A 13,696-nucleotide genomic window follows, 5' to 3' on the forward strand; every position below is an offset into this window, starting at 1 on the left:
GTGGCTTGGAGCCCCGCACAGGGCAGGCCCTGGAGGCCTGGGAGACTGCAGTGTGCCTGTGGATTTGAGCCCTGGGGTCCCTGCTGGGCTCCAGGCCGGGAGACCTTGTCCAGTCCTCTGACATTTCCTGGGCTCGGTGCCACAAACCAAGGCCCCAGTGTGTGGAAGCATTTTGTAAACTCGTCTGGGCTGTTCCCTTCTGAGTGGTTTTAAGGCTTGGTTTTTGTTTTTCATTTGAGAGACACTAGCCCCTTGGGGATGGTGGCCATGAGGGAGCTAGGAAGAATCTAGGGAGGCACATGAAGGGAGAAGATGAGGACTTGGGGTTCTGTTTGAGGGGAAGGGTTTGCCTAGGAGGTGGGAGGAGTAGAAGGATCCAGAAAGAGAGAGCGCTTGGCCTTCTGGAGTCCCCCCCAGCTCGGGGAGGGGAAGGCTTGGGACAGTTGCTGCAGAGGACTTTTGTTCACAGCAGCTCTGCGTTCCCTCAGCTGCTGGGCTCAGAGAGTTGGAGTTGGGGGGGGGGTGGCGGGAGTAGGGTGGAAGAGGTTATCCTCCCTGCCTTCCAAAGGCAGACTCCTGGGTGGTCTGGACCTACGTCAACACAACTCTCCCCTCCTCTCTTCATCCTCCTCCCTGCTGCTCTGAAAGTCCAGTGGCGTCACTGCTTCCAGATGTGGTGTCCAGATGTGGCTTGGAGCGGGTCAGGCAGATCAGGGAGGCAGAGGCAGCCACCTGGCTTTTCCTCCCCCCTCCTCCTCCAATGGGGCCTGCCCAGTGCACTCCCTCCCTTGCCTTCCTTTCACCACTGGGTCAGGGTACCAGGGACCTAGAGGCACGGGTGGATGGATAAATAAATACCAGTTAGGAATAAACCTGAGCCAGACAGATGCATCTTTATTCATGTTGGAAAGAGCTTATAACTGGGGGAGTGGAGAACTCTCAGATATTTCCGTTCTGAGCAGTCCTAGTGGCTCCAGGAGGAGGAAGTGAGCTGTCTCCTTGGCTGGGGACCTGCCAGGGCACTGGGCTCTGGGCCAGCCAAGGCCTGAGAGAAGCTGCTGAAAACCTCCCCCTTAATGGGAACAGCCTGGCCCCTTGTGTCTCACTGGGACGGAGCCCCAGTTAGGGGGGAAAGGCAGCTGTTTTATTAGTGACAGGCTGTGCAAACCAGGCGGTGCTGTGGGGAGCGAGTTCTCTTGTTGCCTGGACAAGCCTGTATCCAAGAGCACCATGCGCGAAGTCCCCAGGGCTCACGTTCAAATGCAGGTTCTGACTCAGTCCATCTGGGATGGGGCTTGGAATCTCTTATTTCTAACTTGCCCTCAGGTGATTCTGATGCTTGCTGGTCTGTGGACCACATTTTGAGTAGCAAGGCCCTGGACCAGACATCTAAAACATGTCAATATTTTTTGACACTTCTTTATTTTTTCCTGCAGGCTCTCCTCGACTCTTCTTTCTTTTTCCTTTTCTTTTCTCTTTTTTCTTTCTTCCTTCTTTGCTTCCTTCCTTCCTTTCCCTTTCTTTCCTCCCTCCCTTCATTCCCTACTTAATCCCTCCCTCCTTCTTTCTTTTCTTTTCTTTCTTCTCTCTTTTCTTTTCCTTTCTTTCCTTCCTTCCTTCCTTCCTTCCTTCCTTCCTTCCTTCCCTCCCTCCTCACTCCCTTCCTTCCTTCCTTCCCTCCCTCCTTTCCTTCCTGCCTTCCTTTAATTAAAAAAGTACCAAAGACGGTGAAAAATCTCCTAACCCCACCCCCGCAAGGCCATAATCCCTTCCCATGGCCAACCAGTGCTGTTGACTTTCGTGTACATCTCTCCTGAGATATTTCATGAACATACAAATAACTCCGTGTATTCTCTTCTCCCTCTGTGTCCTGTCCGAGCACCTGCTATGGTGCTGTTTTGTATTTTGCTTTTTTCACTTAACAACATGCCTTGGAAGTAGCTCCAGTTCTTTATTTCTCTTTTGAAGTTGCACACTTCCGTTAGATACCAGAACTTATGGAGGAAATCTCTTTTTGATGGATACTTGGTTGTGTCCAGTCTTCCGTCCTTGCATACAGGAGTGCAATGGACACCTTGGAGTCCTGTTACTTCCTGCAGGTGCGAGTCTATCAGGCAGACAGAGGACTGCAAGTGGAAATGCAAGGTCAAAGTCTACATGCTTTTGTAATTTTGATAAATATTGTCAAATCGACCTCCCCAGGGAGGTTGTGCTGACAAGGGAGAGAGGGCCTGTTGCCCTTATTCTCCCAATGCCAGGTGTGAACAAATTCCTCATCTCTGCCAACTGGAGATGGAAAACATGGTAACTGTACTTTTTGAAACTCTCCTCCTGGGATCGCCAGTCTGGTTCAGTAGACTGAGTGTTTGACTCTTGATCTCAGGGTGGTGAGTTTGAGCCCCAGGTTGGGTGTAGAGATTACTTAAAAAATAAAATAAAATCCAAAGAAAGAAGAAAGAAAGAAAGAAAGAAAGAGGGAAAGAAAGAAAGAAAAGAAAAGAAAGAAACTCTCTCCTCCTTTAGCGTCCATGGCTCTCTTCAACTATTTATTTATCGGTGAGTCACTGCTTTGATTGTTTCTGGGCCAATGACCCAGCAGAAAACTCTGGACTAATCCCCATGCTCTCCTCTGGTAGAGGAAGACAAGCCAGTAGATCGTCAATAATTCCTGATGAGCACAGAGAATGCTGTGAGAAGGGGGTGAATTCTCCAGACAGCGCTTCTCAAACTTCAACGGTGACTGTTGCCTCAACCAGAGGATCTGATTTAAAGGTAAATTCTCACTCAGCAGGTCTGGCGTGGAGGCCAGGATTCTAGAGTTTTAACAAGCTCCTAGGCGAAGCTGGGCCATTGGGCCCCAGGTGACATGTTAGTAGCAAGGACTAACCTGAAACAGGGTTGGCAAACTGTTTCTGTAAAGGACGAGATAGTAAATCTTTTCAGCCTTGTGGGCCACATGGGGTCCATTGCAGCTCTTGAACTTCGTCTTTGAAAGCAGCCTTGGGGGGCACCTGGGTGGCTCAGTGGGTTAAAGCCTCTGCCTTCGGCTTGGGTTGTGATCCCAGGGTTCTGGGATCGAGCCCCACATCGGGCTCTCTGCTCAGCGGGGAGCCTGCTTCCTCCTCTCTCTCTGCCTGCCTCTCTGCTTACTTGTGATCTCTGTCTGTCAAATAAATAAATAATATCTTTAAAAAAAAAAAAAGAAAGAAAGCAGCCTTGGACAACACATACATGAGTGGGTGTGGCTGTGTCCCAGGAAAAATCTATTTACAAAATAAGCAGTGGGCCGGATTTGGCCAGCGGGCCAGTGTTGTTTGCCCCTTGCCCTAGAACATCAGAAGCATCCCAGGCCTGCTTGTGGCCCTGATGAGTAAAGGGTGCTATTGGAGCAGTTGCAGGGGCCTGAGCTCGTCAAGGGGTCAGTGGTGCTGGAGGAATGGCTTATTAGTCAGAGTCCTACCAGGAAAACAGAAACCAGCGTTTAATAGAGGCAATTAAATGCCGGGAATTGGTTACATAGGTAATGGAAGAGCTGAGAAGTCATCCAGGGGTGGCCCAGAGATTAGCAACAGCAGGAAGCTGCTACCACCCTGGGGAGGAGGAGGAGGAGATGGGAGGAGGTGGTGTTGCTGAGCTCAGATTACCCGGTGGGAGTGGGAACCATGGTAGGTATACCCACTGGGAGCAGGAACCATAGACGAGGTCCAGCTGTGGTTGGAGACCCTGGAATATCCCGGCTTCTTCCTTTTTCTTGCCCTCCCTTCTCTCATCCATTGGCCAAACCTAGCTGTGATCCAGCCTACACAGGACACTGCAGGGGCCAGCCCCCCTCCCAGAGAGCTGAGCAGGGGAAGTCAAGGCATGGCCTGAGACCAATAGGACAATGCCCGGCCACAGAGATACTTAGAATGAGACTTGAAGTGTAGGTAATTGACCCAGCACAGGAGAGAGGAAGGATGGGTATTTCGGGCAAAGAGAACAGCCTAGCTAGGGTGTGTAGGGGTGAGTGTGTGGGAGGAGGTCAGCAGGGAGGCCTCTCCCTTAGGCAGGCTGAGATTTATGATTTAGAACAGGGTTTGGCAAACATCTGTGTCACATAGTTTTCCTTGTTTTGTTTAAAAACAAAATGTAAATACGTAAAAACCATTCTTAGCTCACAGGCCACAGACGGCTTTTGGCCCATGGTTGTTTGTTAGCCTGTTTTAGAAAAATCTACTTTAAAAGGATGGATAGAGGTGGATAGGAGGCTGAGAGCAGACAGAGAGGTGGGAAAGGAGGTGGCTGAAGATGCCAGGCAGGAGATGGTAGCCGTCCACCTGGGGGGCCATCATGGTGGAGAGAAGGGATGATGTAGAGATTCAGAATGGACAGGATGTAGAATGAAATTCTGGGCCAGGCCTGGAGGGGTTTTCATACTGACACATTGCTTAGCTCAGAACTCCTGGCTCCCTTGCTTCAAGGAGCTAGAGGGACACCTGTCATCCCAGCAGTGTGCTTCCCTACCCCACCCCCCAACTCCTCCCCAGTCCTCTGTTTAAGAGGAATGAGTTGTGCTGCCTCTAAGTTGGGATTCAGGGCTGCCCAACTGATAGTGACTCACTGACTGCTCATTCTAGAATATTGGTGCTGAGCATCTGCTGTCCTCAGTTTCAGGGGTTGGTGGCCATTCCAAGATGACCATGGGTAAGACCTGGGAGGCCCCTTGCCCAGTGTGGGTCCAGACACCTGCTGGTAGCCCCTTCCAGGTGTGAACAAATATGCCAAGGATAATTGTGGCATAGATAGGGCTGGAAGGATGTCTTAGTTTGGGGTCCCCAGAAGGGAGAGACAAAGATTCGAGCGTAAGTAGTTCAATGCACCGTGGGGGAGTGGGAAAGTGAGACAGGAGGGCAGTAGTCCATATGGGGCATATTATGGAGGTAGCTCCACTGTGGGCAGCTGGCACTTAGTCCTGGAGAACTCTGGACTCAGAGTAGAACATGGTCCTGTCAGAGGGGCAAGGCAGCCGTATTTCTCCATCATTTCCTGTGAGGGACAGATGGAGGGCTCTCCAAGGCATGCTTACTCCCTGGCATTTGAAGTCCACTCTTTGGCTTTCTGCAGCTCAGGAAAGAGAACTCTGAGGTGTAGACATGCAGTAGGAAGATAGCTGGAGCTTTCTGATGCGGTAAAGCCCCCAGGAGATGAGCAGGAGGCCTGTAGAAATACTCTATAGATAATTATCTTCTGCTTTTGATGGTTGGGGAAACTGAGAAGCAAAGTGACAGCTCAAATCACACAGCAGTTTTATGACAGTTGGGGGGCCAGAGCTCAGAGCCTGTGAGTCCAGCCCCTGCTGTCATGGGTCACCGGGGCATGAAAGGCCCTACCCTTCGTGTCTTATAGGTTGACTCCAGTTATCCCATCTGCCCACCTGCTATATTCTCTGCCCTGAATATTCCCCACTTCCTTAGTCTACCCAGAGCCCAGAGCCATATCCAGGGGAAGGGGGAGTTGCAGGACATGTTTATGTGGCAAGGCTTGGCTTCCTTACCAAGTATCTATATGGGGCATCCAGAGACTAGGAGGAGGGTAAGCAGAAGACAGAATGGGGCCAGGAGTTGGGAGGTGGCCAACTGGTGAAGCTGTGGGGGCAGGGTGTTCTGAGAAGAGGCAGAGATAGAATGTGATGGAGTTAGTGTGGAAGTCTCTCAAGGGGACTATGAAGTGGGCTGGGCAATTCTGAGCCCCTTACCTCTTGTCCTGGTTACTTGGGACTGGGACCCTTTGCAGAGCAGGGAACAGAGGTCCCAGGCCTCAACACTGAAGCCTGTGTGTGTTCAGAATTGAGCACGAGCCAACCACTTGGTCATCTGTTCATTCAAGGATCAGTTATGGGGGCTCAGGGTATCCCAGTCATGTGCCAACCACTTGGGGGAGACTTGGAGGAATCAGACTGTTCTCAGAACCTGTTGTATCCTGTCGGGGGAGTAGATCAGCTTTCTTTCACCTGAATTTTCCATTCTGTATTGAGTCCTGAGTTGAACGGTTGAAGACAGCACAGCCCTCAGGAAGTCTTCAGTCTGAGAGGGAGACAAACTTTCAAATCCAGGTGCGGAGTTGCTCCTTGCACAGGGAGGCTTAGAAATAGTTTTGTTCCTGAAGTCTTTGACACCCAACAGGGGATAGGGGTGACCGGAAGCTCTACCTGAGTGGCCCAGCGGAACCTGCATGAAATCCCATCCTATTCCCAAACCTAGCCTGTGACCAATGATTATCAAAGATGGTGTACTCTTTCTCTCCTTATGCCCTCACCCTTTGCAGTGTGACTTTGCCACTTATCCCATCAGGAATCTCTTCTTTACCCCTTGAATTTGGGCTGGTGTATTAGGGTTCTTAAGAGAAACAGAACCAACAGGATTTATCAATCTATTGATTAGTTAATCTAGATCTAGATAGAATTATCTCAAATTAGATAATTAATCTAAAATTAACCACCAGGGGGTATCTGGGTGGCTCAGTGGGTTGAAGCCTCTGCCTTCCGCTCAGGTCATGATCCCAGGGTCCTGGGATCGAGCCCCCCATCGGGCTTTCTGCTCAGCGGGAAGCCTGTTTCCTCCTCTCTCTCTCTGCCTGCCTCTCTGCCTACTTGTGATCTGTCTGTCAAATAAATAAATAAAATCTTTAAAAAAAAAAGGTAATTTTAAAATAAATAAATAAATAAATAAATAAATAAATAAAATTAACCACCAGGGTTGACCTGTCACTTGCTTTGGGCCATAGAATGTGGTAAAAGTGATGGTGTCTGAGTCCTGAGCCTAGTTCTTAAGAGGCCTTGCTCAGTTCCACTCACTGTCTTGGAATTCTGCCCAGTCACCATGTGAACAGTCAGGCTGACCCTTGGCAGATGAGAGACCATCTGGAACAGAGATGATTTGTGTCAATTGATGCCAGGTCTCACTCAACCTGGCAGCTGACAGTGTATGTACAAGGGAGTCCAACCAAGATAAAATTGCCCAGCAGAGCCCAGACCAAACTGCTGACCCATAGAACCATGAACTAAATAAAGAGTTGTTGTTTTGCCACTTAGTTTTTGGAGTGGTTTGTTACACAGCAAAACTAACTGATACACAGTCCAACTTCTGTGGTACCCTAACAGCCTGCCATCTTGGCTGATAGAGAAGACACAGGCAAACAGAGGGCCTGTTTCAGGTTATAATGAGGCTCTGTGGGTGTCTATATTCATTGGGGGCATGCATGTAGACATTCTTCCACCCTGATATTTAAATATAGCTCTGCACAAGCCCACTCTGGCCTGGCAGGCCCCCACAATAACGCACCAGAGCAGAGGGAGGGGTGGTAACTGGCAGCTGGCAGCCAAGAAAGTTCATGTTGGGGGTTGAGGGAGACCAAGGGCTGGTCTCAGCCCTGTAGACTGCGAGGAGCTTCAAGGATGCATCATAGGATCGAGCACAGGAAAAGGCCTGGAGCCAAACCTGGGCCAAGTTCTGTTTCTGTTGCTTGTCATGTGTGTGTCCTGGGGCAAGCTGCCTTACCATTCAGAGTCTCAGGTTCTCCAAGGGGAGAGTTAGGTTTTGGGGGGCCCAAAGCTGATGGCAGTTGGGAGACTGCTTTAAGCAGAAGGATACAATACTATGATGGTAAAGTTGCAGGAAGGGGCCCAGGCAAGCGATCCTAAGCTTCGTGAGCTTGGCAGTAAATTGCTCCTGGCTTCCTCACTAGTAAAATGGGAAAGTTAATAATAGCCATTGAACAGGATTGTTTTGAAGGTCAAACGAATACACTATAGATTCATAGATCATCTACGCATATTATAGTGGGTATCCTAGTGGGTGGGGTCTGGCAGGAAGACAGCTGTGCATGGGGGAAAGGGCCCATGTGGCAGCTGGTGGGTGGGCTAGTGGGAGGAGAGCTGGGCAGGGAGGAGGAGGAGTGGAGTGAGAGGAATGGTGTGGAATTTCTACTACCACCTGGCCCACAAACTGCCCCAAGGCTTGCAGGAGGGAATTCAGGCAGATGCAGGTGCTCATTTCATGAGGGTCTTGGGGAGGTCCTGGGACCTAAGTAAGGTTATAGCAGGTTTCTGGATGCAAAAGTTTCTTCTCTGGCATAAGAGGTTGAAATGGGGATTCTTGAGCAAGTGATATATTGAGGGCATGCTCTCGGAGAAGCATAAAAAAGAGGGAGGGCAGCAGGACAGTGCAGGGGAAGATGCTTAGTAAGGATGGGGTCTCAGCTGGCATCTAGCCTCCCCCTGATCCCACAGGGAGCTCTGGGGTGTGAATGGACCAGTTGAAGTAAGGAGGGCAGGCTTTTGTCAATCAGTTGTTGGGAGGATGGTGGGAAGTATCATTTTCCAGGGTTACCTATCAGCCAAGGGCAATTCTCAGGAGACGGGGGCAGCCTTGTAGCAGCTGGTGGATGAGTACAGTGGCCTGGGAAAGGGGATCTGCTCAGGGCACCAACAGAATGTACTACAAGGATCCTCCCCACATTTCTCCATGATATTCAGACTTATCATGGCATGGCGTTGGCAACTTGGGGAGTGCAAAGGAATGAATGGATGGAATTTAGGAGGGACCGGAGTGCTGATCTTTAGGGCACTCTGGCAGGGGAAGTGATGAGGTGTTGCCCCTCCAGTGGCTTCTAAGGACTTGGTTTTCTAGGAGGGATCACTGTGCTAAGTTCATTGGAAATGGGCGGGACTTTCAGAAATAACTGGGCAAGTTGAGGGACCCCGAAGCCCCCGTGGTCTGCAGATGGGGGGGGGCGGTTAAAGCCCACAAGATGTGTATTTTTCCTGTTAATGCAACCTAATTTGTGTCCATGTATTGATCAGACTTGTAGGAACTCGGGGCACATACGGTAAAGGGCTTTGGCAACTATAAAGTAGAGGATGATTTCCAAGGTCATGCATGTGATGAGATGGTAGGTGGTTTCCAACCCTGTGGAAGGACCAGAGATTCACTCCAATTCTGGCAGCGGTGCATTGGTTGGTTCCTAAAGAAGAGGAGCTAGGGAGGAAGGTGTGGTGGTTTGGTGCACCTGGGGTCCTGTGATCAAATGCAATGTTCTTTGTCTTCGGTGAGATGGGTCTTAGAGAAAAACAGCTGAATTGGGGTGTGGTGTAGGCTGGAATGTAAAATGGGAGAGAAACTTTGGAAAACTGGCAGCTTTTTGTGAAGTTAAACATACATCATAGGACCTAGCAATTCTACTTGTATCTACTCAGGAGAAAGGAAAATGTACACTGTGGTTTATTTGCTGCTGCGTACTAAATTATGTCCCAACTTAGAAGCTTAAAAGAACAAAAAACACTTATTATCTTCCCAGTGTCTGTAGATCGGGAATCCAGGAGCAGCTTAGCTGGGTGGTTCTGACGGGAGGTTTTTCATAAAGTTATAGCCAATTTGGTGGCCAGCCAACAGGAAGGTTTAATGGAGTTGGAAGATCTGTTCCTAAGATAGGGCTCACTCATACACCGGGCAAGTTAGTGCTATCAGTGAGAGGCTTCAGTTCTTCTCCACGTGGACCTCCCTGTAGAGCTGCTTGAGTTTCCTTATGACATGGTGGCTTGCTTCCCCCAGAACAAAGGATTCTAGAAAGTGAGGCCATGCTGCAAGCCTTTCATGACTTAGCTTTGAAATACACATACTGACACTTCTGTATATCCTATCATCTACTTGTCTGCTCTATTCTGTGTTGCAGGGATCTGCATGAGCTCATGAAGGGTAGGAAGGGAGGGTCATTGGAGGCCATTTTGGAGGCTGGTGACCTCAAAGGTTAATGCAGTCACACCTCCTCTGTTCTGCGTAGAGCAACACATGCACACCTGTGGCATCTTGAGATGAATGTGTTGAGTCTTGAGTATCATTCATTCCCAGTGGAGCTGTAAGAGCAGAAGAAGAAGGAGGAGGAGGAAGTGAAGGAGGAGGAGAGAAGAAGACTGCAGTTCTCGGCAAGAGGCTGTGCAAAGGTCCCATGGCCTGGCTGGAGTGTGTGAGTTCTTGAGTGAATAAAACCTTGACCCATGAGCCAGCCATGGTGTACAGTGTGGCTTGGTGTGGGTTAGTTAGGCCCAATGGGAGGGACTGGAGGAGCCAACCTGGTCTCTACTTTTATAGACCCTGAAACAAGGGTGCAGGACCTCTAAGGTAACCTCTCAGCTGGTGTGTCAAGTTCAACCAAAGTGGCTATAAAAGCACTTCCATGAGGAGGAATTTCCAAGCCCAAGGGCTTAACTTTTCCTCATCCTGGAGTCTCCATGGCAGGGTAGGGAGTGTGTGAGGGGTCTGCTCTGTGCCATTAAGCCAAGGAAGAGCAGTCTCCAGACTATGGTCCCATGATACCTCTCCTGCTTTCCAAGACAGGAAACAGGACTTACCCTTAAAGACCTTTATTACCTGGCCTTGTGCTTTATGAATAGGTCACTTCAACTGAATTGCAGGGAGTTCTGATTGGTGGGCTCTTCCCCAGGAGTTGAGTCCTTGACTGAATGTAAGATCCTCAGTCCCCAATCCTTCTCCACAAACCCTATCAGCTCAATTTCCCATCTGGGAGCCTGGGGGTAAGGTGAGTTGGTGCCCATCATATGGGCTGTGTTAGAGGATAGAGGTAGGAGATCAAGACATGGCCTCCTTCTGGAGGGCAGCCTATGTTCCCATAATGGATTTTGGAGCCTCAATAATGGATTTTGAATGAATACAGAAACTTAGGGACCTCACAAACAGGTCGACTTCTTCTTTTTCTTCACCAAAGCCCACATGACCTAGGAGTATGTGTGAAGAGATGAGAATGGAATGGGAAAGAGAGGCACTAGCCCTTTAAAGAGAAATCCAGGGTTTGCAGAGAAGTGCAAATTAACATGCAAATGGTCTGCAAAAGCAGACTTGGGACACAGGGTAGTGGACTTGGATGAACCAAAGGGTACCCGTGCCAGTTTGCCCAGCCCTGAATCGTGGTTCCCTGCTGGATGTGAAAAGAAGCACTACAGCTCCAGAATTTCTATAAAGGAGGCAATGGGGTAGGGAGCACAATCTGGCTGGGGAGGCGGGAGGCTAGAGAGTCATTGAACTGACCTGGGAGCCACTCACTTTTTTAAAAAAAACTGATTATACATTTATTAGAGGGTGGCTCTGATTCTCAGTTTCTGTCTCTAATCTGTCAATGTGACTGCAAGAATCAATGCCACTTAAATAACTCCCATACCCAGTTCTTGGGCTACCTCTTTCCAACTTGATGGTCTATTTTGGAATTTTGTAAACCACCCCTCCCTCCATATTCCTTTACCACCTGGATTCAGCCATTCTTTTCATGACTGATGGAATTCGACATTCTTTTCATGTACTTGCCTGGTGCTAAGGTTGTTCCAGTGACCTATGCAGACTCCTTCCTGGAGCTCTGGACTCAAGCAGCACAGTGTTTCCTAAACAACTCTCTCTGGATGCCTGTCTCCCAGGGACCCCAAGCTGTGCAGATTTGAGGTAGGACTCAGAGTCCTCCAAAATCCAGTTCTTGGGAATATTCGACAGCTCACTCCATGTCCCGGTAAAATGGCAGCCCCATCCAACTGGCGTACAAGTCAGAAGGCTGAGGTCAGCTGGGACACCTTTCTTACTCTCATGCCTTTCTCCTCCCCTCTGCCATGAAGTCTGTAAGTCCCAAGTCCTCTTGTCTGATACCTATACCATTTCAATGGCTCTTAGCTGGTCTCCCCACACCCTCTCTTACTACCCTCCTACCTTACTACCAGACTCCTTCGATCTTCACTTAGATATCAGAATTATTCTTGTCCCCACTCTGATACAATAATCTATCTGTGTGATACTTGGAAAGTTGCTACACTTCTCTGAGCCTTAGCTCCCCATTGGTCAAAGAAGCTTGCCAAGGACCAGAACAGACCAGTTTCTGAGGTGTCATGGCTCTGAGAGGTGGGCTGCTTTCTGGATAGAGGGTACCCCATGGTGAGGTGAAGGACCCCCATGGGTCCAGGAACTGCCATGTAAGCAGTCCTCAGAGCCTTTGCTTTCCAGGTCTTTACAGCCTGCCTGCCACTTTTTGCCACCAAGAAGTGGGGGGAGGAGTCAAGATGGCAGAGAAGTAGCAGGCTGAGACGACATCAGGTAGCAGGAGATCAGCTAGACAGCTTATCTAACCATTGGGAACACCTACAAATCCAAGGGGAAATTGAAGAGAAGAAGAGCAACAATTCTAGAAACAGAAAATCGACCACTTTCTGAAAGGTAGGACCTGCGGAGAAGTGAATCCAAAGCGACGGGAAGATAGACCACGGGGGGAGGGGCCGGCTCCCGGCAAGCGGTGGAGCAACGGAGCACAAAATTGGGACTTTTAAAAGTCTGCTCCACGGAGGGACATCGCTCCAGAGGCTAAACCAGGGGGAAACCCAGGCGGGATCAGCGTAACCCCAGGTCCCACGGGGTCACAAAAGGACAGGGGGCGTCTGAGTACCACAGAGCTCGCAGGTATTAGAGCGGGGAAGCCGGCTACAGCGACAAAGCTGAGGAGCAAGCTCTCAGCCCGGGGTTACCTTGTGCCGGTCGCAGGCTGGGTGGGCTCGGAGCACAGCCGGAGGCCACGGAGACGGAAGTGACCAGGCGCATTTCTCCAAGTGCCAGCAATTGACTGCTTTCCTACCGGCGCGACCACAGGCCAGGGAGGTGGGGTGGTTGGGCTCTTTTCTCCGAGGGCACACTGAGGAGCGGAACCCCAAGCTCTCGGCTCCTCTGGGTGGAGAGATTGGGAGGCCGCCATCTTCATTCCCGTCCTCCAGAACTCTATGGAAAGCGCTCAGGGAACAAAAGCTCCCGAAAGCAAACCCGAGCGGACTACTTAGCCCCGCCCCTGGCAAGGGCGGTGCAATTCCGCCTGCGGCAAAGACACTTGAGAATCACCACAACAGGCCCCTCCCCCCAGAACATCAACGAGAAACCCAGCCAAGACCAACTTCACTCACTAAGGAACAGCAGAATTCTATAGGAGGAGAAAGCAAATCTTATCTGGACAAAATGACAAGGCGAAAAAACTCACCACAAAAAAAAAAAAAAGAACAAGAGGCAGTACCGAAGGCTGGAGACCTAATCAATATGGACATTGGTAACATGACAGATCTAGAGTTCAGAATGACAATTCTCAAGGTTCTAGCTGGGCTCGAAAAAGGCATAGAAGATATTAGAGAAACCCTCTCCGGAGAGATAAAAGCCCTTTCTGGAGAAATAAAAGAACTAAAATCTAACCAAGTTGAAATCAAAAAAGCTATTAATGAGGTGCAATAAAAATGGAAGCTCACACTGCTAGGATAAATGAGGCAGAAGAAAGAATTAGTGACATAGAAGACCAAATGACAGAGAATAAAGAAGCTGAGCAAAAGAGAGACAAACAAATACTGGACCACGAGGAGAGAATTTGAGAGATAAGAAACACCATAAGACGACACAACATTAGAATAATCGGGATTCCAGAAGAAGAAGAAAGAGAGAGGGGAGCAGAAGGTATATTGGAGACAATTATTGGAGAGAATTTCCCTAATATGGCAAAGGGAACAAACATCAAAATCCAGGAGATGCTAAGAACGCCCCTCAAAATCAATAAAAATAGGTCCACACCTCGTCACCTGATAGTAAAATTTACAAGTCTTAGCAACAAAGAGAAAATCCTGAAAGCAGCCCGGGAAAAGAAG

The 13,696-nt window shown here is 49.4% G+C and overlaps 1 long non-coding RNA gene across 1 annotated transcript in view; it reads left to right on the forward strand.

The window, feature by feature from the left end:
- Window positions 1–2,458: 2,458 nt before the first annotated feature.
- Window positions 2,459–13,696, forward strand: part of LOC308349433 — a 30,623-nt gene continuing 19,385 nt past the window's right edge. Inside the window, exons 1-2 of the long non-coding RNA XR_013967450.1 lie at window positions 2,459–2,556; window positions 2,637–2,772. This is a non-coding gene — a long non-coding RNA (uncharacterized lncRNA). The remainder of the gene's footprint in view (window positions 2,557–2,636; window positions 2,773–13,696) is intronic.

The sequence above is a fragment of the Martes martes genome (genome assembly GCF_963455335.1).
Source record: "Martes martes genome assembly, chromosome: 9".
Lineage (NCBI taxonomy): Eukaryota > Metazoa > Chordata > Mammalia > Carnivora > Mustelidae > Martes > Martes martes.